The sequence below is a fragment of the Durio zibethinus genome, chromosome 22 (genome assembly GCF_047325235.1).
Source record: "Durio zibethinus cultivar Kanyao isolate XHJ-2024 chromosome 22, ASM4732523v1, whole genome shotgun sequence".
NCBI lineage: Eukaryota > Viridiplantae > Streptophyta > Magnoliopsida > Malvales > Malvaceae > Durio > Durio zibethinus.
Window position 1 is genome coordinate 8,838,721 of NC_143183.1, and position 26,647 is coordinate 8,865,367.

General features: G+C 40.9%; 2 non-coding genes and 4 pseudogenes across 2 annotated transcripts; all 6 read left to right on the top strand.

Annotated features, from left to right (window-relative positions):
- The first annotated feature begins 5,014 nt into the window (after nucleotides 1–5,014).
- LOC149512567 (18S ribosomal RNA) lies at nucleotides 5,015–6,818 on the top strand (annotated as a pseudogene).
- A 279-nt stretch (nucleotides 6,819–7,097) lies between these two features.
- LOC149512568 (5.8S ribosomal RNA) lies at nucleotides 7,098–7,253 on the top strand. Its single transcript, XR_016332240.1, has one exon. It is a non-coding gene; the product is annotated as a 5.8S ribosomal RNA (ribosomal RNA).
- A 1,214-nt stretch (nucleotides 7,254–8,467) lies between these two features.
- LOC149512569 (25S ribosomal RNA) lies at nucleotides 8,468–9,836 on the top strand (annotated as a pseudogene).
- Nucleotides 9,837–18,703: 8,867 nt separating this feature from the next.
- LOC149512570 (18S ribosomal RNA) lies at nucleotides 18,704–20,483 on the top strand (annotated as a pseudogene).
- Nucleotides 20,484–20,774: 291 nt separating this feature from the next.
- Nucleotides 20,775–20,942, top strand: LOC149512571 (5.8S ribosomal RNA; annotated as a pseudogene).
- A 233-nt stretch (nucleotides 20,943–21,175) lies between these two features.
- Nucleotides 21,176–24,528, top strand: LOC149512572 (25S ribosomal RNA). The gene has a single exon (XR_016332245.1). It is a non-coding gene; the product is annotated as a 25S ribosomal RNA (ribosomal RNA).
- The last annotated feature ends 2,119 nt before the right edge of the window (nucleotides 24,529–26,647 follow it).

Genomic DNA, 26,647 nt, shown 5'->3' on the forward strand with positions numbered 1-26,647 from the left:
GTCCCAACAATTGGAATAGCATTTGGAGTAGAGCTATAACTTGGTGAATGAAAAGCCAAGAAATCAATTGGGGTAATTCTTCTAGATGATTATGATCTTATTATTGGTTTAGAATTCCTTAAATAGTGCACTTATGGTGTTTTTTGCCAATCATATTTGCATATTGAATCATTGATACCCATGCATTATGTCAATGAAATGAGAATTGAAGTTAGGGACCAAGATGCTATTTGCTATATTGTTGGCCAAGGAAGTGAGTAGAAATTAAGACATTTTCCTTGTAACCTTAAAGATGGAGGAGTCTAGGTAGAATAGTGTTGACACCTCCTTGGAATTGCTAGAGGTGTTAAAGTCATTCAGAGACATGATGCCCACTGAATTACCTAAGAGGCTACCACCAAAGAGAGTTGTGGATCATAAATTTGAGCTGGTGTCAAATGCTATCCCACTAGCTAGAGCCCTAAATTGAATGTCTCCCTTGAAGTTAGAAAAGTTAAGGAATTAGCTCAATGAGCTTATTGATACAGGCTACATTAGACCATTTAAAGCCCCATTTGGTGCCCCAATATTGTTTCGATGGAAGCATGATGGGTCCTTGCGACTATGTATAGATTATAGGGCACTAAACAAGCTGATAATGAAGAACAAGTACCCAATCCCACTCATTGCAAATTTGTTTAACTAGCTTGGAGATGTTAGGTGCTTCAGCAAGCTAGACTTACAGTCAGGGTACTACCAAGTCATAATTGCTGATGGGGATGGCCTAAGACAACTTGTGTTACTTGTTATAGATCTTATAAGTTTTTAGTGATGCCTTTTGACTTGGCCAATGCATCGTAACGTTTTACACCTTAATGAACAAGGTACAACAGCCATTCTTAGATCATTTTATTGTGGTTTCTCTTGACAATGTTGTAATTTATAGTCAGTCATTAGAAGAGCTTGTGGAGCACCTTAGACAAGTGTTCTAGGTATTTTGAGAAAATGAGCTATTCATAAAGAAGGAGAAATGTTCCTTTGCTCAGAAAGAGGTGCTATTCTTAGGCCACATTGTTGGAGGTGGCAAGATCTAGATGGATGAAGCAAAGTCCAGGCCATACTAGATTGGAAAATGCCACCAAGGTCATAAAGTTGAGACCATTCCTTGGGTTAATGTACTATAAGCACTTCATCAAAGGCTATTCTACCATCACCACACCATGCTCAAGAAGGAGAAATTATGAGATTGGAGTTAGGAGTGCTAGCAATCCTATGATCGATAAAAACATGCATTGATTGAAGAGCCTATTCTTGCTTTGTTGGATCACACTAAGCCGTATGAGGTGCATATGAATGCATCAAACTTTGCCATTAAAGGGGTGCTAATGCAGGAGAACCATTTAGCTGCCTTTAAGAGCTAGAAGCTTAATGAGATCAAGCGTAGATACATTATCCAAGAAAAAAAGACAATAGCAATTATGCACAGTTTGTGCATATAAAGACATTACTTGGTAAGATCTAAATTTGTGGTTGGAATCGGTAAGGTTGCAACAAGCTACTTTCAAATGCAGAAGAAGCTGTCTCCCAAATAGGCTAGATGGTAGGATTTCCTTATAGAGTTTGATTTTAGTAAGTAGCATAAGGCAGGGAAGGCTAACTTAGTGGCTAATACCCTCAGTAGGAAGGTGATGCTTGCTATCATCAGTCAACCTAATAGTTCCCTAGTGTTGCATATTAAGGGGGACTGGCCCATGATCCTGTAGCCAAAATGCTTATGGAGTATGCCCAACAAGGTAAACCTAGATGTTTTTGGTTACAGAATACTTTTTCAATAAAGGGAATATGATATTTATGCTATAGTATGCAAAGTTCCATAAGGAAGTTATGTAGGAATACCATGACTCCAGGTGGGCTAACCACCCTAGAGTGCATCGCACATTAGCAGTGGTATAGGACTGATACTACTGGCCTTACTTGTAAGATGACAATGAGGCCTATGTCAAAACTTATCTTGTCTACCAGCAGGACAAGGTGGAGTAGAAGTTACCAGTAGTCTATTGAAGCCATTACCTATACCAAAGCACCCATAGAAGAAAATTTTATTGGATTTTATAGTTGGACTACCCAAGTTAGATAGGTTTCAAAGCATCATGGAATTGTTGGACAAATTTTCCAAGTATGGAACATTCATTCTAGCAACCCAGAAGTGTCCGATCGAGGAGACAGCCAGCTTAATCTTAAAAAATGTAATGAAGTATTAGGGCATACCATAAACCATCATTAGTGATTAAGGCAAGCATTTTACTGGGTAGTTTTGGATAGAGTTATTCAAGCTATTATAGTCAAACTTAAACTTTTTCACTAGCACGTATTCGTAAACTAATGGGTAGACTGAGTGAGTTAATGGTTTATTAGACATCTACCTCAGGCGTTATGTTAGTGCAATGTAGCAAGATTGGCTGAAGCTATTGGATGTTGCCTAGTTTTCTTACAACTTGTAGTGGAGTGAGGTAACAAGCAAAGTCCATTTAAGTTAGTGATAGGCTAGTAGCCACTCATTTCAGGTACATTAAACCTAATCTAGTGGCTTATAGATTTGCCAAGGCTTGGCAAGAACAAGTAGACCTTGCAACAATCTATCTACACAAAACAACCAGGAAGAGCAAAAAGTAGGCAAATCACAAGTGATGAGATGTGCAGTACCAGTTAAAGACTTACTGATGGGAAGTTACACTCAATTTTATGCCATAAGGGATACATAAGGGCCTAGTCTAGAGATATGAAAGACCTTTTAGAGTTTTGAAAAGAGCAAGCAAGGTAGCCTACAAGCTAGAAATGCCACCAAAGTCTAAGGTACTCCCAATTTTCCATGTCAACATGTTAAAGCCATTTCATGAGGATTAGGAGGATCTAGCATGGGTAGAGTAATAGCATGCACCCATGGGGATAAAGGCCACGTATGACAAACAGGTCTAGTGCATTTTAGTTGATAAGATTTTGAGAAGGCAGAATTACAAGCCAAGGCATGAGTATTTAGTGTAGTGGATAAGACTTCCCAATAGTGAGGTATGTTGGGAATTAGTTAAAGATCTTTGGCAGTTTAAAGACTAGATCAACCAGTTTCATTCACAGCATATGATAAGGGCATTATGGAATCAGGAGGGAGAGAGTGTGATGGCCCATACAAGTTTTCCAAACTGAGGTTAACACTTCTAGAAAAGCTTCGGATAGACTAAGCCTTGTTACAGGCAGACTAAGCTCAGGTGTGAGCACATCAGGCCATAGCAAACCCAATAGAACGCCAGGCCCAAGCAAACCTAATAGATAGAACCTCCTAGAAGGATTTGAAGACTCTCAAGGATAATATAGTTCCCTATACAATTTGAACGCTTGATGTATATCTCTTATAATTTCTTTATAATCTTGGACTCTATAATAGCCATTGGATTGAGTCAATCCTACCTTTGATTCATGGGGGCTTCAACCATAAATAAAAGGGCCTCTCCACCCTTATTAGATGTATAGAAACACTTGAGTGAATAGAATATATAACATTTCCAAGCATTTCTTACTTTCTAGCCTTTTCTAGCTTTAGAAGCCTTTTAATGTTCTTTTGAGTGCTAACTCTTCAAAAGTATTTTTAGGTTGACTTAGGTGTACATGGAGGGAGTCCAACGTAACATTGCATAGAGTGTTGGCATAAGTCCCATGCCCATGACACAGGCACATGCCTCAATCAGCATTACTAGAAGATGGCCCTTTGTGTAGGCAGTTGCCTTAAACACCATTAGCACATGCCTCGATGACCATCTGCACCTATAGACCTTTATTGTGGGATATGCTTGTTTGGAAAGACTATCCCCATTTCAGACATTTTAATGTTTACTGCTAGCATATCTATAAAATCTTATGCTTTTTAATGGGTGGTTATTGAGGAGTAGGTGAGCGTGATGGGCCTATCATTGCATACATCCATGATAATGTCCTTGGAGGAAAATCTAGGCCATGCATGCATTATGGTCATGTTGTCTAGTGATTGTTTGCTTCTATGACCCGTAGGTGCCTATGACCTTTACCAATTGGCATGTATACAAAAAAGAGGTTCGACTATGCCATGCTCAAACTTGTGCCTACAGTTGATGCTATCCTAAACCAAGTCCTTGAATCAAGCAATGACTCCCTAGGGTGGTGCAAGTAGAAGCTACAATCATGAGCTTGGTCTAGCTAAGTTTATCAGGTATTTGGTAGTCTTGCAGTCCCTTCTCATCAACCACAAAAATGCCTTGGCCTGGCCAAGCTCATGCATGCAGTTGATGTTGCCCAAGAGTCTAAGATAATGTCCCCCTATGTTGGTGATAGTAGAGTTTACGTTTGTGGTCCTAGCCAGACCAAGCATTAGTGGTGTCATACCATTGTTGCCTGTCAGATGGCAGGGGTAGTCTCGTGGCCCTTGCTTATGTTTTTTCTATGCCAAGTAGTTATAGTGTGGCCTTGTATGTCATTTCCTCCACTCACTCATCAAGTAATCAATTGAGTGGCTTATGGACCAATGTGCATAGATGCTGCCACTTGTACACAAAGGGCATATGAGTGGTGCTATGGTTGTGTATGTTGGCAGGCTTCATGCTCAATGCATGAAATTATCGATCGATCATCCTCTTTAATCTCCCTCTATATGGTCATCGTACCTCAAGGGCATAATTGGGATCCTATGTTGTATATCTAAATCAATGAAAATCAGATGTCTTGCCATCCCTCATCCATTTAGTGTCTTTAGGGGTTACCAATCAAACCTCAATTATGCCTCATGTCCCAAGTGTGCCACCCAAACCTTTATGGCCACATTGGTACATTGGTGTTCGATTATGCTCTTGGATGCAAAATGTTTTGTGGGCGTGAGCTCTTGGCCCTTGTTTGTTCGATGCTATGCATTTTACATGCTTGACATGCATGACACTGGTGCTCCATGTTGGCTCTCTGCATCACTCAGTCGATGTGTTGAGGCTTATATAGTGCAAATGTCTCAAAAGAATGCTACTTAGATGATCCTGCCAGAAGTCATATGCTTGTCTCAAAGATTAAGCCATACATGTGTAAGTATAAACTAATTTAGACTAGACAACTGTGAATGGCTCATAAATCAGTTATAGTTTGTTTGATGGTATCTACTACTCGGATCACATTAATAATTCTAAAGCTAATACATGCAACAAATCTTGACTTCTAGAAAGGATGCATTTATTAGATAAAAGGTCAACATGGGCTTTGCCTATTGCTCTTGTGATTCATGATAACTTGATGGATCACATGGCCTTTGTTTCAATGATGCATCATTCAAATTTCTACCCTATCAACTTTTAATGGTTAGATAGTGACCTATCATGGTGGTGGCGAGTGATAGAGAATTAGGGTTCAATTCTAAAAAGGAAGGTTGAAAAATGGCTATCACATCTAAGGAAGGCAGCAAGCACACAAATTACTCAATCCTAACATGGGGAAGTAGTGATAATAAATAATAATACTAGGCTCTAGGAGTCTGGTAATCCAAATTAGTACAATCTAAATCCTTTAACGAAGATCCATTGGAGGGCAACTTTGGTGCCAGCAATTATGGTAATTCTAGCCCCAATAGCATATATTTAAGTTGTCATAGTTAAAAACCTCATAGTTGGAACTAGGGTTAGGTCATTTAGTTTGCCTTATGGTGAGCATAAGTTTATTCATGCCTACTACTAACGATGCACTCCTAGCCTTAATTGGCTGGATTATTCCTTTGACATTATTACTTTGAAAAAATTAGAGTGCTCAAAGTAGGCCATGTTTATATACATTAGCATGGGATAACATCATAGGATTTTGGTCCTATTATGTTGCCATTATGATCAGAGTAATGATTAAAAGGGATAGTCAGGGGCATTCATATTTCATAGTCTAAGGTGAAATTCTTGGATTTATGAAAGATGAACAACTGGAAAGCATTTGCCAAGGATGTTTTCATTAATCAAGAATAAAAGTTGAGGGCTCAAAGATCATTAGATACCATACCAGTCTCAACCATAAATGATGCCAACCAAGGATTGGTGGATGTTACTTTTAGGACTCTGTTGGCATCTTATGACAAATCAAAGTTTTTCAATTCCAATGGGAGTATGGTTGCAAGGTTTAAACTTAAAGGAATTGACAAAAGGGCAACACCATGAATGGTGCCTATGACTTAATTTGACTCAATACAGGGAAACTTACTAGGTCTAAACATAGTAAGGATTGACAGATTAAGAGCTCTTTCTTGATTCTATGGGTGTTGGTGCATGGTTATTCTTAGTTGGTGGAGCGATTTGTCTAGTTAATTCTATTAATGAATGAGGCCTCAGCCTGTTAAGTAGCTATGGGGTGGTGATCCTTCGTGGCTAGCTTCTTAAAGAGACTACGGCTATCGAGGCCAAGAAAGTTTGAGGCAATAATAGGTCTATAATGCCCTTAGATGTTTTGGGCCACACATGTGCTACACTGATGTATTCAATGAGTCTATATTTTTGGCTGACAAGCCTAGATAATCTTTGAAATTTCATCATGATAGGGATAGATCATTGCAATTGTCAGTCTTCAACAAGGAATTCCTAATAAGTTTGACTCATCAGCTCATGTTGAATATGTCCCTGCCCTTTGTACACTTCGTCCATTAGTCCTATCGATTGAATGGTCCAGTGAAGTGTTCAAATTGTCATGACGTGGATGATTTTCTAATCACAATGTCATGAAAAGTCTATTAAATCTTATCATTTAGAGGAAGGAGAAGTCATAACAAGGTTTTTGTAGGTGAACCTGTGGAAGGATTATTATTCAAATCCGCTAAACAAATGACCCACAAATGCGTTAATGAAACACTAATGGGCAGAGGGTGCCTCTATGCCCTTAGCCCCTTCCAGCCTTAGGAATATGCAATAGTCTCTTCGTTTTACCTCTCAAGTGGGCAAAATGATCGGTATCATTTTTCATGACTAAATAACAAACATTTGGCATGATTTCAGAATGAAAAAGATCATGCGTGCTGTCGCCATCCCATTTGTCGAGTGTGAGTGGGTGGCACTACGATTCCTTTTATTATGAAAAGCCAAAATGACTATTAGTAATGGATATCTCGACTCTTACATCGATGAAAAACATAGCAAAATGTGATACTTGGTGTGAATTGTAAAATCTCAAGAACCATCGAGTCTTTGAACATAAGTTTTGCCCAAAGCCATTTGGCCAAGGCCATGCCTGCTTAGCTGTCATGCATCATCGCCCCCTCCAAACCCCCACCCATCAGGCTTTGGGTGAAGGGGGAAAGATGGCCTTCCATGATCTCATTGATAGTGGTTGGCGTAAAAGTGAGTCTTCAACAATGATAGCATTGTGACCATTAGTGGTAAAGCTCCCAGTGTGCCTTGTCTTCGGTAACAAACGCTCATTGTCCACCAATGGAGGACTATAGTGATACTAACATTCAAATCATTTGTTTGACTTGGGTATAGGGGTAAAACACTAATTGAATTGTCTAGTAGCTGGTTTTTTTCGAAGTTTCCCTCAAGATAGCTAGAGCCTTTAGTTAGTTTTATCGGGTCAAGCCAATGATTAGAGCCATTAGGGGCACAACACTCTAGAATTATTCTCAAACTTTAAATATGTAGGATGGCACGGTTGCTTCTTTGAGCCACTCTATAGAATCAAGAGCTCCGAGTAGGCCATTTTTGGTAACCAGAACTAGCAATGTGGGAAGAACTAGAAGCCAAGTTACAGTGCCTAATTATGCACTAACCGAGAACCCACAATGGTGTTGGTTGATTATGATAGTAAGACAATGGTCATGGAAGTCAAAATCCTCTAAGGAGTGTGTAGCAACTCACCTGTCGGTTCAACTAGCCCTGAAAATGGATAGCACTTTAGTGTGTGACCTATACCTAGTCATCGGGGTAAGGGCCAAGCCCAGATGAGTAGAAGTGTACGGTAATCACTGTAAAATATAAGGCATGAGCCTAGGTGGAATGGTCATCGAAGAAAATCTTGGTGGTAGTAGCAAATATTCGAATGAGAACTTTGAAAGCCAAAGAGGGGAAAGGTTCCATGTGAATGGTATTGCACAAATGTTAATCGATCTTAAGAGACAGGGGAAAGCCATCTGACAACTCGTCTAGTGAGAGCTTCAAAAAGGAATCATGTCAAAATTCTTGACCCAGGATGCGACAATTGACAGTAATGTTAAAGAGTCCAACTATGTTGGTGGAGACCTCAAGAAAAGTTGTCTTTTCTATTTAATGACCTACCCACTCTGGAAATAGCTCAACTAAAGGTAGGGTCCAATGGCCAGAATAATACAGCATGTCACATGGTGTCCAGTGCACCCTTGAATGGATTCATAACCTTTAGAAAATGATTCACTTTGAGGGCTGGCCATGCTGGTCCCAATGTCAAACCCATCGATTGCCAATGAATGGCTCGAGCTACTCCTATGGCAAGAGTGGGTAATCGTATGCCAATCGAGGGATAGACTGGGAATGGCTCTTTTAGTGACTTTCTCAAGTGATGAATAGTCAACTTAGAACAATTATGGATAAGGGAATCTGACTATTTAATTAAAACAAAGCATTGTGGTGGTCTCTGAGGATGCTCATGCAATGTGATTTCTACCCAGTGCTCAAAATGTCAAAGTGAAGAAATTCAACCAAAAGTGAGTAAATAATGGGAGTGACTATAACTCTTTTAAGATAGCCAAGTGCCTTGTCATCTAATTACTGACGTGCATGAATGGATTAATGAGATTTCCACTATCCCTATCTATCATCCAACAAAACCACAGCCAAGAGAATAGCCTTGGCATAGTCAACAAGGAAAGAAGACCTTGTTGAGCTTCACTCTAGCCCAACTTTGTGAAATGACTTGAGAGGTATAGGATAAGTGAGAGCCCTTGGCAAAATTGAAATAACACTACTTTTAATGTTATTTTACATATTCTGTAAATCAAAGGTAGGGCATGACCCTTTCTTTTAGACTTAAAACCGGCCTTGGTAGGTTGATCTAGGCAAAAGACATTGTCAGATGGCTAGTTTGGCTAGGATGGCACATCTGTTAAAAGATAGCACAGGTGCTCAAATATAAGCTTAACGAGAACAAAAATCTCATGTGAAATAAAAAGGTAAAAGCTCATTTGATTCTGATTTCCAATACGAATATGAACTATGAAAGCATGGCCTATTGATTCTTTAGACCTTTAAAAGTTTAAGTTAGAGGTGTCAAAAAAGTTACCATAGGGATAATTGGCTTATTGCTGCCAAACGTTTAGAGTGACATTGCTTTTTTATCCTTCAATGTCGGCACTTCCTATCATTGTGAAGTAGAATTCACCAAGTGTTGGATTGTTCACCCACCAATGAAGAACATAAGCTAGGTTTAGACTATCATGAGACAGATAAGTTTTACCCTACTGATGGTAGCATTGCAATTGTAATTCAACCTAGTATGATAGGAACTATTGATTTGCCCAATTGGTCATCACACTTGGTTGAAAAGTCAATGGTGTAAAGCTACTGTGCATTGGATTATGACTGAACACCTCTAAGTCAAAATCTAGGCTAAAAGTGATGCACGTACCCATCACCCATTTGTCGACCCATAGTAGGGGCCCATGGCCCCTAAAGGCATGTGTCTCAGTGTAGCCCATATAGCAGACAAGTCACACGGGCGTTCTTAGAGCTAAATCCCCATTGAGCTATGGGTAGAATTATTTACAAATTACTTAAATAGATGATGAGGTATTGTAAGTGGTAGAGTGGCCTTGCTGCCATGATGCACTAAGATTCAGCCCTTTGTCACTTTGATCATCCCTCCCACCACCACCACCCACCGAAGTCCTCTCACTTCATTTTTTTACACCACACCCCTCTGGGGTTGGGGATAAATGGTGTTCTCCATTGCAACTAAGTCAGTCAGATGATAACATGCCTCCCTTGAGCATTTAAGTAAATGACAATCGAATGCCCTTGGTCTTAGTTACAAGGACAGGCTTGGGCACTTACCTCGAACTCCATTGCCACACACTGGCCCCTAATTTAGGTTGTTGCCTCAAACACCATTGACAATATCTGGCCCTTGGTTGGTGCAAGCAATAACATCTAACACCATCGGTAGAAACTTGCTCATTGCTGCCTTAAACACCATCAATAGATGCTAGCCCTTTGGTGCAAGATGTTACCTCGAACACCATTGCCAGATGTTGGCACTTGGTGCAGGCATTTGCCTTGACCACTGTTGGTGCAAATGGGCCCTTGGTGTGGGTTATTGCCTTGGACACCTCTTTGGCATATGCTACCACTTGGTGCAGCATGTATAACATGACCTTCCCACCCAAGGCACTTGTTTGCCCCTGATCACCACCAGCACCAACTGATGCTTAGTGCATGTGTCATAGGCTCCAGTTTTAAGCCAAACTCCATGTAGTCTTTGATAGGGAATTGACTGCAGCTTCCTAAGTCAACCTACAAAACTCAAGTGCTTAGCTTAATTCTAGCTTGTCAAAGATTGAGCTGTAGTACTGGGCCTTTTAGAAACCTACAAATCTGATCCTTCTAGGACTTTGTTTAAGCATGGTTGCACTTAGGTCTGATTGTGTGCCAACCCTTTGTTCATTAGTGCCTACACTAGGGTATGACCATGTGTCCATAACTCGATCATCAGTGCTCATATGTGTTTGATCATACACCTGCATCTCAATCATCAATGTCTACACTCGAGTCTGATTATATGCTCGCACATTACTCACCAACACCCACACCTAGGCCTAGCTCAATTCTACCAAACCTAAACACCGTGCCTAAGCCTTTGGAGTCTTGGTCACTACCCATACCATAGTTTTGGGCTAGTTCCCCATGACCTAGGTCTCTAATAGGCCTCAAACCTAGGTCCCCTAACTATCGAACCCTATCTTGCTAGAACTAGAATTGCTTCTCGACTTAGAAATAACCCTTAGAAGAGGACCACCTTATAGACCATGACATATGCACATGCTTCAACCACCAATGGGACATGTTGGCCCTTAGTCTCGACACATGCTTCAATCACCATTAGTACACGCTAGCCCTTTGTGCGGATAGTTCCTTCAAACACCATCGACACATTTTGGGCCATACACTGAAAGCGGTTATCTTGGGCCTCGGCCATGCCCTATGTGCACCACGACTAGGCAATAGGTGGGCCTAGGCATATCTTCATATTTTTGTGGTGCCAATGCCATTTTTATGGCTTGTAAATTCATATATGCACTCAGTAGTGCTCACATATGGGCTTGGCTCAATTTTACAGGACATGAACATTGGCTGGCCCTTGGTTCTGTTGTTGCCTCGAACGCCATCTTCATATGTTGGCACTCAATACGGCATGTGTATTGTGACCCTCCCACCACTCTTCTATCCCTCTTTAAGCACTTATCTACCTCTCAAGCACCATCGGCACTAAATAATGCTTAGTGCATATGTCACGGGCTTTGGTCTTATGCCAAACTCCATGCGACCTTAGATTGGGAATGAACTCCATGTGCCTAAGTCAAGCATGAAACTTAAGTGCTTAGTATAATTCCAACTTCTCAAAGATTGTGCTACAGTACTAGGCCTTTTTGAAGGCCTCAAATTTGATCCTCTTAGGACTATGTTTAGCCGTGTCACACCTAGGTATGATCGTGCACCCACACCTTAATCATCAATGCCCTCGCTTGGGTCTGGCTGTGTGCCCATTCATTGCTCACTAATGCCTAGACCTGGGCTTGGCTCAATTTTGCCAAACCTAAACACCATGCCTGAGCCTTTGGAGTCTTGATCACTACCTATACCACTATTTTGTGCTAGTTTCCCATGACCTGAGCTTCTAATAGCCTCATGGCCTAGTTCCCCTAGCTATCATACCCTATCCCACTAGAACTAGAGTTGCTCCTTGACTCGGAGAAAACCCTTGGCCTATACCAACTTGTAGACTATGACACATGTAGATGCCTTAACCACTATCAACATCTAATACCCTCAATGCATGCACATGCCTCAACCACCATCGGGACTTCTTGACCCTTTGTCTTGACACATGCTTCAGTCACCATCGACACATGGTGGCCCTTGGTATGGACAATTCTTTAAATCCCATCGACACATGGTGGGCCATACACCATGCTTAGGTATCCCAGGCCTGGGCTGTGCACCATGCGTACCATGATTGGGTAGTAGGTGGGTTTAGGCCTAACTTAATATTTCTGCCATGCTAATGCCATTTTTATGGCTTGTAAATTCATATAATGGTCCTTTAAGCCATCATGTGAAGTTTCATGGCATGATGACTCATTTTTAATTTTTTACGATTTTCAAAATTTTTTAAGGTTCAGGGTTTTTTAAAATTTTTTTAGTAGTTTTAGCCCTAAATTTGGTATATATGATCCTTGTATTTTTGTTGGCATAAAAAAAATTTAACTAAAAAATCAAAGTGTAGAAGATTTTGTGGCCATTTGTAAAAAGCATCCTAATTTTAAATACTTGAATGGCTACTGGCTACAAACCTATAAAAGCTTTTATGCTTTTTAAAGGGCTATGAGTTATCATGGTTCTTTGGGAGATAGGGCCCCAATATAAGGGCCAAGGACCAACACCCATTGTAAATCATGTGTGCACACCCCTTTGCCCACCACCCCAAATTGTTAAACCCTCACTGCCATTAGTCAAGTTTTCTAGCATTGGTGCCCTAGGCAAAAAAAATGGCACCAGAACATGCCCGAGCTTGCATGTGCACTGTGACCCAGAATCAAACTTTAGCCAAGGCCTTAACCATCAATGGCACATGCTATTAGATGGTGTGGGCACATGCCTCGACCATTATTGACATAAGTTGGCTTTTGGTATGAGCACTTGCCTCGACCATCATCAGCATAAGCAAGCCTTGGTATGGGTACTTGCCTCGACCACCCTCGACAAATGCTGGCCCTTAGTGTGGGCACATGCCTTGATCAATATCGGCACAATCTAGACCTGGTGTGGGCACATGCCTTTATCACATTAGCAGAAGATGCCCCCTGGTGTGGACAGTTACCTCGAACACGATTGACACATGCTGTGTTTTAGTATGGGTACATGCCTTAACCACCATTAGCACCTGCTGAACTTTGGCTTGGGATATGTCAATTTGTAAAAAGCATCTCCATTTTAGACACTTTAATGTCTACTGCTAGCATATCTGTAAGATTTTTCAAGCTTTTTAGGGGGTGTTTGTCTAGGCCCTTCCTCTCCCCCCCACGAGGGGAGTCAGTGTGTGTGATGGGCTTGTCATTGCATAGATCCATGGCAACATCCAAGCCATGTGTCATGGGCCATATATTTCTTAGATTGAAACCATGTGTTTGTGTGGCACTAAGACTACTCTTAGTCAAGGTTAGCCATTCTTGAGTCCATTTGTTCATGGACATATCATTTCTGATCCTTCAAGCCACATACTCGTGAGCCTTTTTTGGCTCTCACCCTGTAGGGTCACACATTCCCAAACTCAATGGGGAGGAACCCAACTCTAATCAACTCATCAATCCATGATTCTCAGGGTGGCCATCAGCACCCATTTTTGCCCACAGGCTTCAAGGTCCTGAGCACCAACCCACCTTGCTCATAAGGGCATATAGCCTCGGTTCTCATACTATTATCTCATTCTGGTGTGGTGAGAACCCAACACCATACCTGCCTACATCATATGCAAGCTCTCATGCCTAGAATCTAAAGGTGCAACACCAAAACTAGTTAGTAGCCAACCCAGAGTGACACTCAACTCATCTTGTCCTATGAAACTTATATCTTAGGGCATTAACCCTTAACCTTATTCTACGCTACCCGGACGTATGATGGACACTTGACATCATGCTTATCCCACCTCGAGGAACTCAAGTGTGCTATCCACTAGTAGCACACCTCTATCGATTGGCCACAAGGGTCTAGCAATGTGTCTTCTTGCTAGCCCGCTCATCCCTCAAGCTTGATGGTGCCCTTCATATGCAAACACGATCTCATGATCCTTTCAACTCAATGAGGGGAAATAGAAGGGCATAGGGCATAGCAAATGCTACCACTTAACCTTATGGTTCAACGCAAAAGTGTGATATAAGGCTTATTAGCCCTAAATGTCCCCAGGTTTACCATGACCCTAAGAGACATTGTGCCACACTTCTGCCCACCTAGACACCACATGTGCCTAGGATTAGCTCACTTCAGACTAGCCGGGCCCCTGGCTACTCGCTAGCCAAGAGGGTGGTGGATAGCTAATACCAATTGTCCCATTATAAAGAGCATAAGAGATTTCCTAGTCATCCTACCAAGAATTGTAAGAGTGTCTGAAATGGGGACACTTTTCTCCCTAACCATCGTAAGGCCTTTCTTCACCCAATTCAGGGCCTAGTGACCTTCTTCTTGGTCACCATAATTCCAACATTTCACTCATTGCTCCACCAACCCACTTCATGCACATGACTTTGACCAATAGCACTTGACTGGCTACCAGGCTTTAGTGTACTTGCACACTAGCTTGCACTTGTCCACCCATCTTGGGACAAGGGCACACATTGCCTACACACTCTATCAGCATCATGTTCTAGTGCTTACACTACATGCCAGTAACTCTAGGACTACTGTTCTACTAATAGGGCCTCATCCACTGCTCAGCTTAAGGTTAGTCATGTTAGGATTGAGGCACACTAGGGCCTGACCATGACATTCTTCCCTACTTACTATGTTAATGCCCTTATTGACACCAAAACTACACCCAACTTTCTTGTTGCACATAGTTGACATTTTCTCATGTCTCTCAGCTATGCCCTCAAGGATTAGGTCAAGATCCTGTCACATAAGGCATTGCCGACTATACTCATTCATCTTTTATGTGGACAAGTTTCATCCCAGCTCCATTGCCCCTCTATGTTATCTCCATATATGACTACTAGACTTAAACTGTTCTTGATAAGTGCCACTGCACTGGTTCATCCATGATCACATAATGTTATGACCTCAAGGCACACTTGTTAATCATGACCCTTAATAGAATAAATTACCACCTACTTTGGCACACATTGGTACACCTCGTTGATGTGACTCATCATATCAGCCACATGCTTATGGCACCAACTTTTTGATGTGCCCCTTTGGACATGGTGCTTAAATCAATTGCACTCATGCGGTAACACCCATAATAAATCTTAACATGGTGGTGTTCAAATAGTTTGACCATCTCACAACTTGGATACTTTTGGCCCTTCCTAGGTCACCTCTCTAGGTATGGTTTTCTAGCCAACTGCCCTTATGATGACACCTTAACACTCGTTATCTCAAACTCAACTCATGCTCAATAAAACTCATAGGTTTGCTTGCCTTGGCTTAGTACCACTAGAAATCACAAGTCTCCCCCACTTCTACTCAAACTTAACTCGACTTTGCATGTAACCATATCTCCATGATGGTTCCATAACTTATCCACCTTGACACTAGCATAGCTTGTAGGCAACTCAAAGCCCAAATAAAGGTCAAAGATCCATCAATCCACTCGATCACACTATTCACTAACTGCTCAATCTCAGGGTTTACCAACCCAATCGCTCTTCAAGGTCCATAGACCAATTTGAACTCAAGGCCATCCCATTGGCCAACATCTACTTAGAAAGTTACACCATCCCAATTGACTTAATTTTACCTTGCTTAAACTCATGTAGCTTATTAGCTAGATCCCACTCTAACACCAATACCATTAGCTTACTCAACTCAACCGATCCTTTAACTCACACAACTTAAGGCCTTGTAAATTAGCCAATTCCTACTTGCTTATTTCATTGAACTACACACAGTAATGGTCCACTGACCACCATATCTTATAAGGCCTTTTTTTTTACCAACACAAGCACGATCCACTGATTGGCACAATCTTGTGATACTCTGATCACTAGAACTCTTGGTCCACTAATCATCACAACTCATGGCTTCAATCCTCAGCTAACTTAAACTCGTCTACCTCTATAGAATGGCTCCATGATTGGACTCCAATACTAGGCTTATACCCCTGCTAGGTTACCTGCACCATACAACAAGTGCATGCCTATTGGTAACTAATCTCAGCAAGCTCAACTCAAGTCCCTCAAGAGAATACACACATCGTGTCCCACATGGCCTTGCTCAAACACCATTTCAAGGCTCTAATACCACACCCACATCTAGGGCTATGTTAGTCCCACCACTAAGCCAAATTAGGCTCTAATACCACGTGTCATGGGCTATGTGTTTGTTAGGTTGAAACCACGCATTTGTATGGCACTAAGACTACTCTTAGTTGAGGTTAACTTTTTTTGAGTTTATTTATCCATGGACAAATCATTTTCAATCCTCCAAGCTGTATATTCATGAGCCTTTCTTGGTTCTGATCCTATAGGGTCACACATTCCCAAACTTAATAGGGAGTAACCTAACTCCCATCAACTAATCAACCCATAATTCTCAAGGTGACCTTGAGCACCCATCTATGCCCGCAGACGTCAAGGTCCCAAGCACTAACTTGCCTTACTCATAAGGGTACATAGCCCCTGTTCTCATATTATTATCTCATTCTAGCAGGGTGAGAACCTAACACCATGATCACTCATATCATATGCAAGCTTTTGTGCTTAGAACCTAAAGGCCTATATCATTTCATCCCACAAAACTCATATCGTAGGGTATCAGCCTTTAGCCTCATTCTAGGTTGCTTGCATGTATGATGGACACTAGACATCATGCTTGTCCCACTTTAGAGAGCTCGAGTGTGCTACTTGCCTATAACACACCTCTACGAATTGGTCACAAGGGTCTAGCAGCGTGTCTACTTGCTAGCCTACTCATCCATCAAGCTTAATAGTGCCCTTTCTATGCAAACACCATCTCATGATCCTTCTCACTCAATAAAGGGAAATCGAAGGGCATAGTAAATGCTACTGCCTAACCCAATGGTTTACTGTAAAAGTGCGATATGAAACCCACTAGCCCCAATCATCCTCGGGTTTACCATGACCCGAGAAGACACTGTATCACACTCATGACCTGACAATGCCAACCCAACTAAACACTACATGTTCCTAGGAGTAGCTCACTTCAAACTAACCAGGCCCCTACCTACTTACCAGCCAAAAAGGTGATGGAGAGCTGACACCAGATACCTCTTATAAAGAGAGTAAGAAGAGATTTTCTAGCCATCATACTAGAAATCATAAGGCTATTTAAAAATGGGACACTTTTTTTCCCAGTTATCTCAAGGCCATTTTTCACCCAACTCAGGTTTTGGTGACCTTTCTCTTGGTCACCATAATTTTAGCATTCGACTCATTGCTTCACCAATCCACTTAAAAATGCATGCATACAGCTTCGATCGATAGCACTCAACTAGCTACTGAGCTCTAGGGTACCCATACACTGGTCGTACATTGGCTTGCATTTGTCTGCCCATCTTGGGACTATGGCATACACTGCCCACACATTAAATTAGGATAATGTTCTTGTGCATACACTGTATGTCAAAAACTCTAGTACCACTATCCCACTAAAAAGGCCTCTTCTATTGCTCAACTCAGAGTCAGTTAAGATAAGACTGAGGCACACCAAGGCCTATCCATGACACCACACATGCCTTTTAATTCTATTGACTGGTGACTACTTGTTTCACTTATATGTAGGCAACCATAACCTTGATTAATTGGCATGCATGCCAAAAATAAGCCTCGTTATACTGAGCTCAAGCCCTTACCTATGATTTATGCTACGTTAAACCACATACCAAGTCTTAAATCAAGCAATAGCTCTTTAGGGTGGTACAAGCAAAAGCTATGGTTACGGGCTTGGTCTAGCTAAGACTCTCAGGTGTTTGGTAGCTCATGGTCTCTTATTGTCGATCATAAAAATGCCTTGGCATGGCCAAGCCTATATGTCCAGTCGATGTTGCCCAAGACCCCATGAACAAGTTCTTAAATCAGATAATGTCCCCTTAGGGTGGTGATAGTAGAGTTTACGTGTGCAACCCTAGCTAGACCAAGCATTGGTGATGTCATGCTATTATTACCTGTTGGACACCAGGGGTAGTCTCGTGGCCCTTGCTTGTGTTTTTCCCAAGCCAAACATTATGGCATAGCCTCGTATGTCATTTTTTCTACTCATTTGTAGAGAATTGATTGGGTGGTTTATGGACTAGTGTGCATGGATGTTAGCACTTTTACACAATAGGCATATAAGTGGTGCTATGGTTGTGCATGTTGGTAGGCTTTATGCTTGATGCATCAAACTGTTGACCCATCATCCTCTTTAATCTCTTTTCATGTAGTCATTATACCTTGGGGGCATAATCGAGATCCTATGCTACATACCTAAATTGATGAAAATTGACTATTTTACCATCTTCCATCCATCTTGTGTCCTTTGAGGCTATGATTCAGAGCTTAATTATACCCTATGTCCTAAGGGTGCCACCTAAACCTCTATGGCTACATTAGTGCACTGACATTCGATCGTACTCTTAGATATGAAATGTTTATGGACACTGGCTCTCGATCTTTGTTCATCCAATGCTATGCATCTTATGTGCTCAACATGTACGACGTTTGTGCTCAATGTTGGCTCTCTCCATTGCTCAATTAGTGCATTAAGGCCCATACAATGCCAACATCCTAAAAGAATGCTACCTGGTTGATCCTACTAGTATTCATATGCTTGTCTCAAAGATTAAGCCATGCATGTGTAAGTATGAAGTAATTTAGATAGTGAAACTATGAATGGCTTATTAAATCACTTATAGTTTGTTTGATGGTATTTACTACTCGAATAACCATAGCAATTCTGGAGCTAATATATGCAACAAACCTTGACTTCTAGAAGGGATGCATTTCTTAGATAAAAGGTCAATGCATACTTTGCTCATTGCTTTGATGATTCATGATAACTTTATAGATTGTTAGCCTTTGTGCCAATGATACATCATTCAAATTTTTACCCTATCAACTTTCAATGTTATGATAATGGCCTTCTATGGTAGTGATAGGTGACAGATAATTAGGGTTCAATTGTGAAAAGGGAGCTTAAGAATGGCTACCACAACCAATGAAGGCAACAGACTCATAAATTACCCAATCCTAACATGGGGAGATAGTGACAATAAATAACAATATTGACCTTTATGAGTTTGGTAATTGGAATAAGTACAATTTAAATCTCTTAATGAGGATCTATTTTAGGGCATGTTTACTGATAACAACCATGGTAATTCTAATAGCATATATTTAATTTGTTGCTGTTAAAAAGCTCATAGTTGGAACTGGGGTTAGGTCATCCGATCCACCTTATGGCGAGCACTAGTCTACTTATCCCTACAGCTGATAATGTCCTCTTGGCTTTAACTAGCTAGGTTGTTCCTCTAGCATTGTTACTTAGAAGAAATCAAATTGCTTAAAGTAGACCTATGCTTGTATACATTACCTTGGGATAACATCATAGGATTCTAATCCTATTATGTTGGCTTTTGGGATCAGAGTAATTATTAATAGGGACATTTAGGGGCATTCATATTTCATGGTTAGAGGTGAAATTCTTAGATTTATGAAAGATGAACAACTGTAAAAACATTTACCAAGGATGTTTTCATTAATCAAGAATGAAAATTAGGGGCTTGAAGATGATCAAATACCATCATAAATTTAACCATAAATAATGCTGACCAAGGATCAACAGATGTTACTTTTAAGACTTCACTGGCACCTTATGTGAAATCAAAGTCTTTGGGTTTTAGGGGGAAGATAGTCATAAGGCTAAAACTTAAAGGAATCAATAGAAGGGCACCATTAGGAGTAAAGCTTGCAACTTAATTTGACTCAACATGGGAAAACTTATAAGATCTAGACATAGAAAGGATTGACAGACTAAGAGCTCTTTCTTAATTCAATGGGTAGTGGTGCACGGCCATTCTTAGTTGGTGAAATGATTTGTTTGGTTAATTTTGTTAACAAACGAGACCTTAACTTGTTAACTAGCTACGTGGAGGTGATTTTTTGTGGCTAGCTTCTTAAAGGGACTATGGCCACTTAGGCCAAGGAACTTTGAGGTAATAATAGGTTTGTGATGCCCTTAAATGTTCTGGGCTACATGTGCACTACACTGATGTATTCAATGTAAGCCCAGGTAATCTTTGAAATTTCATCATCATGGGGATAGATCATTGTAACTGTTGGTCTTCAACAAGGAATTCCTAGTAAGTGTAAGTCATCAGCTCATGTTGACTATGTCCTTACTCTTTATACACATGCTTGTTGCTCTTATCGATTAAATAGTTCATTGAAATGTTTAGATCATGGTGATGTGGATGGTTTGCTACCTATGACGTTGGGAGAAGTCTACCTAACCTTATCATTTAGAGGAAAGAGAAGTTGTAATAAGGTTTCCAAAGGTCAACCTAGAGAAGGATCTTTGTCGAAACCCATTGAATGAATGACTTGCAAATGCGTTAATGAAACATTGATAAGGCAAAGGTGCCTCTATGCCTCGAGCCCCTTATAGCCTCAGGCATGCCTGATGGTTACTTTGTTCTGCCTTTTGAGTGGGTGAAACAATTGGTATCATCACCTATAGCCAAGTAACGAACCCTCAATGTGAATCATGCCAAGGAACCAGAATGAAAAAAAGGATGTGTGCCATTACCATCCTATTTATGGTGCAAGCATGAGCAGCACTGTGACTTTTTTTGTCATGAAAAATCAAAACAACTCTTGGTAATGGATATCTCAACTCTCGCATCAATGAAGAACATAGCAAAATGTGATACTTGGTGTGATACTTGGTGTGATATATAGAATCTCGTGAACCATCGAGTCTTTAATCATAAGTTGCATCCTAAGCCATTAGGTCGAGGGCATGCCTACATGGGTGTCATGCATCATTGCCCCCTCTAACCTTTTACCCATCAAGCTTTAGGTGAAAGGGGTAGAAAATGGTCTTCCAAGATCTCATCGATCATGGTTGGCCCAAAAAAGAGTCCCCAACAATGATAGCACTGTCACCATTGATGGTACAGCTCTTGGTGTGCCTTATCTCTAATGATGTGCACTCATTGTCATTGTATAGCTCATCAGATCCCCTATATCACTCAATCAATGCTCACATCATGACCTCAGGTCAAGCAGGATTAGCCACTAAGTTTAAGCAAATCGATAAGTGGAGAAATAAAAACTTACGAGGAATCCCCTAGTAATGGCAAGAAAATTAATAAGAGCCCAACTTGAGAATCCTGCACCCCTGGCATCTGAATTGTAGATGAAGAAGTGTCCTTAGTGGCAAACCAAGCCTAAGTCCCTAAAAAAGGGGCACTAGACAGGGTGACAGCCCCACTGTGCCTGGACCCTATCGCATGATGAGGCATTATCTATGAGTCAGGTTGTTTGGCAATGCAGCCCTAATCGAGTGGTAAATCTCATCTAAGGCTAAATACTGGTGAGAGATCGATAGTGAACAAGTACATCAAAGGAAAGATGAAAAGGACTTTGAAAAAAAAGTCAAAGAGAGCTTGAAATTGTTGGAAAAAAAGTGGATAGAGATTGGTGATGTGACCTAGTAAGATGTGGAATGGTAAGAGCCAATCTGTCAATCAACTCAAGGCATGGGCCAATGCAAGTCATGGTGATGGCCCAAGCCCAGGCTTTTGATATGCCCATGGAGACATTGTCACCATGATCATGGAATGTAGCATGCGCTGTCTTGATATGCCTCGACATCCATATGCTCTTGACGTCAGCTTGTGAGCTCTCTATCCAGACTAAGGAGTCTAACATGTATACGAGTCAATGGGCTAGAAAACTCATAAGAGGCAACGAATCTTATTGGTGGGATCCCTCATGGGTTTACTATTGACCAACCTAGATCTTTTAAGAAGGGTTTGAGTGTGAGCATGCCTGTCGAAACCTAAAAGCTAGTATATTATGCATAAGTAGGGCGAAGCCAAAGGAAACTTTAGTAGGGCTTACATTGATATTGACGTGTAAAACATTCATCTAACTTAGGTATAGGGGCAAAAGACTAATCAAACCATCTAGTAGCTGGTTCCCTCCAAAGTTTCCCTGAGTATAGTTGGGACCTTTAATGAGTTCTATTAGGTAAAGCCAATGATTAGAGGCATTAGGGGTACAATGCCCTTAACCTATTCTCGAACTTTAAATAGGTAGGACAGCATGGCTGTTTTGTTAAGCCTCTCTATAGAATTGAGACATCCAAATGGGCCATTTTTGGTGAGCAAAATTGACAATGTGAGATGAACCAAAAGTTGGGTTATGATGCCCTACTGTGTGCTTACCTATAACCCACAAAGGGTATTAGTTGATTAAAATAGTAGGACAGTGGTAATGGAAGTTAAAATCCATTAAAATGTGTGTAACAACTCACCTACCAAATTAACTAGCCCCGAAAATGGATGGCACTTAAGCATGTGTCCTATACCCGATTGTTGAGGTAGGGCTAGGCCTTGATGAGTAAGAGGGCACAATGGTTGGCATAAAACCTGAGATGCAAGCTCAGACAAAGCAGCCATATTAAATCTTGGTGGTAGTAGCAAATATTAAAATGAAAACTTTGAATGCTAAAGAGGGGAAAAGTTCTATGTGAATAACATTTACACATGGGTTAGTCAATCTTAATAGATGAGGGAAGTCCATCTAATAGCGCATTTAGCATGAGCTTCAAAAGGGAATCAGGTTAAAATTCTTGAACCAAGATGCAACGATTGATAGCAAGGTTAAGGAGTTCAAACACGTTAGCGAGGGTCTAGGGAAAAGTTATCTTCTGTATTTAATAGCCTACCCACCATTAAAATAGCTCAGTCGGAGGTAGGGTCCAGTAGCTAAAAGAGCATCGCATGTTACATGGTGTCTAGTGTTTCCCCGATGATGCTTGAAAATCTAGAAGACCAAGTGCCGTTTATGCCCAATTGTACTCATAGCAGCATCTAGTCTCCAAGGTGAATAGCCTCTAGTTGATGGAATAATGTAGGCAAACAAAGTCAGCAAAATGGATCCATAACCCCAAGAAAAGGATTAGCTCTAAGGCCTAGGCATAGGGGTCCTAGTCTTAAACCCATTAGCTGTCAGTGCACTATTTGAGATACTCCCATAGAAAGAGTGGGTCACCATGTACTGGTCGAGGGATGGACTAGGAGTGACTCCCTTGAGGGCCTTCCTAGGGTGATGAGTAGTCAACTTAGAACTAGTACAAACAAAGGGAATCTACCTATTTAATTAAAACAAAGTATTGTAATGGTCCCTACAGATGCTCATGCAATGTGATTTCTGCCCAGTGCACTAAATGTCAAAGTGAAGAAATTCAACCAAGCACGTGCAAACGATAAGAGTGACTATGACTCTCTTAAGGTAGCCAAATACCTCATCATGTAATTAATGATGAACAGGAATGGATTCCCATTGCCCCTGTCTACTCTTTAATTAAAGCACAATCAAGCAAATGGGCTTGGCAAAATAACCAGGGAAATAAGACCCTATTGAGCTTAACTCTAGTCCAATTTTGTGAAATGACTTGAAAAGTGTAGGATATATGGGAGACCTTGGGCAAAATTGAAATATCACTACTTTTAATGTTATTTTACTTAATTCATGAATCGGAAGAGGGGCATGACCCTTTTTTTTTAAACCAAGGCTGGCCTCGATCGATTAATCTAAGCAAAAGACATTGTCAGGTAAAGAGTTTGGCTGGAGCAACACATCTATTAAAAGACAACACATGTGTCCTTAGATGATCTCAACGAGAATAAAAATATCATGTGGAACAAAAAGGTAAAAGCTCATTTGATTCTAATTTCTAGTACGAATAAGAATCATGAAAGTGTGGTCTATCGATCCTGTAGACCTTCAAAATTTAAACTAGAGGTGTTAGAAAAGTTACAATAGGGATAACTGGTTTGTGGCAATGAAGTTCATAGCGACATTACTTTTTGATCCTTCGATGTTGGCTCTTCCTATCATTGTGAAGCAGAATTCACCAAGTGTTAAATTGTTCACCCATCAATAGGGAACCTAAGTTGGGTTTCGATCATTGTGAGATAGGTTAGTTTTACCCTACTGATGGTAGCATTGCAATAGTAATTGAACCTAGTATGAGAGGAATCATTGATTCACATAATTGGTCATGCACTTGGTTAAGAAGCTAATGGTGTAAAGCTACCATATGCTGGACTGTGGCTGGATGCCTTTAAGTCAAAATCTGAGCTAAAAGTAATGCATGAGCTTGTCACCCTATTCCAACCTACAAGAGGGGCCTACAGTCCCCAAAGGCATGTGTTGTAGGTGTAGCCCCCATAGTGGACAAGGCATGCAGGCCTTTTTGGAGTTAAATTCCTATCTAGAGATAGGTAGAATCCTTTACAGATGACTTAAATATATGATGGGGTATTGCAAGTGGTAAAGTGGCGTTGCTACAACAATCCATTGAGATATAGCCCTTTATCACTTCAATTAATCCACTCCTTACCCCCCACACCCATTTAAGTGCTCTCACTTCATTTTTTTACACCATACCCCTCTAGGGTTAGGGATGAATGGTGTTTTTCATTACATTCGCTTCAGTTGAGTGATAACATCATCCCCTCGAGCATCCAAGTAAACACTAACTGAATGCCTTTAGTATTTGTAACAGGGATGGGCTTGCCCATGTTCCATGTACTTGCCTCAAACTCCATTGGCACATACTAAGCCTTAGTGCAGGTTGTTGCCTTGAACGCCATCGACAACATTTGGCCCTTGGTTGGTGTAGGTAATCGCATCAAAACCATTGGCAAATGCTGAATCGATGTTGTTTCAAACACTATTAATAGATGTTGGCTCCTTAGTATGGGATGTTGCTATGGACACCATCGTTAAATGCCACTTGGTGTGAGAACTTGCCTCAACCACCATAAGTGCAAGTAGGTCCTTGGTATGGGTCAATCCTTTGGACACCTTTTTTATTGAAGCTAGCACTTGGTGCAACATGTGTACCATAGCCCTTCCACCTAAGGCATTTATCTACCTTTCAATCTCCATCCACACAAACTAATGCATGGTGCATGTGTCATGGGTTCTAGTCTTAAGCCAAACTCTATGTGGCCTTAGATAGGGAATTGACTCCATCTATCTAAGTTAGCTTACAAAACTTAAGTGCTCAAAATAATGCTACAGTATTGGGCTTTCTAGAAGCCAACAAATATGATCCTCTTAGGACTCTGTTTAAACATGCTCGCACCTAGGTTTGACCTTGCACTAGTACTTAAATCATCAATGGCTACACCTAGGTCTGACCATGCACTCCTCGATCATCAGTGTCGGTACTTAAATTTGACTGTGTGCTCGTGCATCATTCACCAGCAACCATACTTGGGCCTAGCTCAATTCTACCAAACCTAAAAAATGTGCTTAGCCTCTTGAGTCTTGGTCATTGCCCATACCACTATTCTAGGCTAGTTCCTCATAACCTGGGCTGCTAATAGGCCTCAAAATTTAGTCTTCTTAGCTATCGAACCTTGTCTTGCTAAAACTAGAATTACTTCTTGACTCGAAGAAAACTTTTGGGCCAAAACCAACTTGCAAACTACGACACATGCATTTGCCTCGACCACCATCAAAACATGTTGGCCCTTGCTCTTGGCACATGTTTCAACCACCATCAACATATGCTGGCCCTTTGTACGGGGTATTCAAGGGCTTTTCCCTTGAACACCATCGGTATAAGCTAGGCCATGCAACATATGTGGGTATCTTTCGCTCGAGCCACGCACTATGCACACCATGATCGGGTAGTAAATGGGCTCACACACATCTTCATATTTCTATCATTCCAATGCCATTTTTATGACTTGTAAATTCATATAAGTGCTCATCAGTGTTCACACGTGGGCCTAGCTTAATTTTGCTAAACATGAACACATGTTGGCCCTTGGTGCAGGTTATTACCTCAGGCATCATCAGTAGATGCTGGCAGTTGGTATGGCATGTGCATTGTGACCCTCCCACCACTCTCCTATCCCTCCTAAGGCACTTGTTTGGCCTTTGAGTGCTATCAAGATGAAATGATGCCTGATGCATATGTTGTAAACTTTGATCTTAAGCCAAACTCTGTATGGTCTTATACAGGAAATTGACTTTGTTTGCCTAAGTCAGCCTATGAAACTCAAGTGCTCAGTATAATTCCTACTTGTCAAAGATTGTGCTATAGTACTGGGCCTTCTAAAAGCCTTAAAATCTGATCCTTTTAGGATTGTGTTTAGGCATGCTTGCACTTAGGTCTGATCATCTACCTTGATCATCAATGTCCTTACCTGGGTTTGACTATGTTCCTACACATTATTCACCAGCTTTCACACTTGGCTTAATTTTGTCAAAGTTAACCATCATGCTTGAGCCTCTAGAATCTTAATCATTACCCATAGCATTATTCTGTGCTAGTTTTCCATGACTTAGGCCTTTAGTAAGCCTCAAGGCCTGGTCTTTTATCTATTAGACACTGTCTTATTAGAACTGAAACTACTCATTGACTCAAAGAGAACCTTTAGGCCTAGACTAGCTTGTAAACCATGATATATGCACATATCTTAACCATCATCG